Source organism: Lactuca sativa, chromosome 1, assembly GCF_002870075.4.
Source record: "Lactuca sativa cultivar Salinas chromosome 1, Lsat_Salinas_v11, whole genome shotgun sequence".
In the NCBI taxonomy this organism is placed as follows: Eukaryota; Viridiplantae; Streptophyta; class Magnoliopsida; order Asterales; family Asteraceae; genus Lactuca; species Lactuca sativa.
In genome coordinates this window covers 86,182,421-86,185,349 of record NC_056623.2, presented here as the reverse complement: position 1 = coordinate 86,185,349, position 2,929 = coordinate 86,182,421, and positions in this window count along the sequence as shown.

Genomic DNA, 2,929 nt, shown 5'->3' with positions numbered 1-2,929 from the left:
CAATATTACCTAGTGAGTTAGTGACTACACTACTCACACTATATGTTAGGATTCTTGCCTCTTTTGTCACAACTAATAACAAGTGAATCAAGTCACGAAATTTCATTTAAGGGTGTTTAATATTAAAAAACAATATATATAGATATATATATATATATATATATATATATATATATATATATATATATATATATATATATATAGAAAAGACCATAGTTACTAATGAGCTCATTTTTCATCATGCAACAGAATCATGCCTTCACAAGGAAGTAACCAGCCAACTGGCGAAACATCGATTCTACAGTTAGACTCCACCACTTTTCAAGCCGTGATCACGACCGCCGTGACAACCGTCATGCCACAACTCAATGCAAACAACACAAACGAGAATGGAATCAACATCGACAATTCCAATCGTAGTAATAACCAAGGAAACCAACGAGTGTCTGCCTACTAAGACACTCCAAACCGCGAACCTAAGAACTATAAACGAAAGGATTGGAGTAAGAATAAGGAACAACCAACACAAGAGCCATGGAAGAGGCAACAGATTGTGGTAGTTCATGCTGCCACAACATCCACCACTCCAGCACTAGCCCGTCGATATGCTAGAACGCTACCGAAGTGCAATAAGTGTAACTTCCATCATAAGGGAGTCTGACGGGTGTTGCATTGCAATAACTACAATAGGAAGGGGCACACTACTCGCTTCTATAGGACTCTGGCCCAACGCAGCACTTCAACCACCAATGTCGAAGAAAGACCAGTATGCCATGCATGCGGTGCAACGGGACATTTCAAGAGAGATTGTCCAACAGAGAGGTATGACAAAGTATCACTCAAAAGTTTCAAGAGTTCATAAATTCTAAACCCTAACAAGGGTGAGTGATGTAATGACTTTATAAAGCACTATTAAGCACCTTCGGGGGTGTAAAACACTCATAACGAGGCATAATGGGGTTTACAAACCTTGCATTACTAAGCCAAAAACTAATAAAGGCCATCGGCCAAGTCTCTCTCAATCTCTCTCACTCTATCTCTCTTCCAAATCTCTCTCTACTTTTAATAAACACCTGGGCCATCCCGACACTTCAATTAGTTGAAAATCCCTTGAGCCAGGAAGAAAATACGAAAAACAACACACTAGAAGGGAAACCCTCTCAAGAAACAAAACCCTCTCAAGAAGGGAAACCCTATCAAGAAGCGAAACCCTCTCAAGAAGGGAAACCCTCTCACACCTTCACTGCTAACTTCGGAAATTATGGCATTTTCACACTTTTCTTCATTTTTATAAGTCTTTGACGCAGGGTTTTCACTCAATTCGTATTTTTGACATATTAGACCCCATAGACTCATATTTTATTCCTATTTTAGGGAAATTATTATTCATAAATCATATCTTTTGTTGAAGATAATATTTAAAGGCTTGTTGACTTTTCCATAAAGTTATCACACCAATCCATCCCCACACCCACTTTATGTCACTATTTGCACTCTACCTAGTCAAAACATTGTCCTTTTCAACTATTCCTAACACTTTATCAGATTTTGCCTTAATCAAATCCACCTAAGAAATCTATATTCTTCACATTCCAACAATCTCAAATACCTTCACCAAAAACAAACTTCTTCTTCTTCTTCTTCTTCTTCTTCTTCTTCTTCTTCTTCTTCTTCTTCTTCTCTCTCTCTCTCTCTCTCCCTCTCTCTCTCTCTCTTCCTCTCTCCCTGGAATCTAATTTCCCCAAGAATTTCTAGAGAACTTTTTCCTCCGTTTATTTTGGTGAGTATATTCATCCAACTCCTAAACATTCTACACATTATAATACAAATCGTGATCATTTACACAAATATTCATATGTTTGTTCATAGTATCGTCAAAACCTCAAGTGTTGTTCAAATGTTCTTGACTTGAAATCCTTCATCCTCAACCTTCCAATCTACAAGAAATCACTCAAGGTGAGTTCATACCCCTATCTTTTCACGTTTTCTTAAAGTTTTAAGGGGGAGAATACACATTACAACACCAACACATATTCTAACTCAAATAATAGCTTTCAAAAGAAAAGTTATGGTCTATTCACGAACTATTTTGACCATCTTAAACTTAATATTTTTCAAAACTGTTCAATATGAAAATACTTTAGGTTTATACCTTTCTAATGACTATTTCCACACGTTCATACAATTTTTATACAATTATGGCGATTTTTACAAAACTGCATATCATTTCAAGAGTGATTTCGGACCAGTCAGTGAAGATGAACATTTTCACACTAGTTCGAGACCACTAAAAATCATAATAAAAATTACGAACAAAGTAGACTCATTTTCTAAATTCTCAGAGTTTACGGATCCATTTTTCGGATTACAATTATTTTTCTATAATTTTTCTAATAACACGTACAAAAATGTTAAAACTAGGAGAACTGTTTACAAGTTCATTTACACTTTGTAACATGTTGAGCAAAGTGTGTAGCCATATAAAAAAAATACATGTTGATTATATTTCATGATATTTTATTTCTATGAAAAAGAAATAATCATTCACATAAGGGACTTTTCGTCATTACAAACTCATATGATAAACTATAATAGGTATAGTTTATGGTACATTAATAGTACGAACATACTAAGAAAAGTTTCTTATCTACTACAAAAATGGTTTTCATTCAAACTACACGTAAACTCGTTGAATCAAATTTGTGAGACATTACTTCGTTGTATTCTTTAGAGTACCAGTTAAAGTCATGTATTAAAACCATAGTCTCTTGTAAGGAGAGTGTGATACTTGTGTATAGATCTATATTAGGATTGACAATCCCGCACCTAAGCTGCTTGCAACAGCTAGACCGGCATGTTTGGGGTGAAAAATGTCAAAACATTCCGACGCCCGAAGAACGTCGTAATAGGCTTACTATGTCAATTGTAC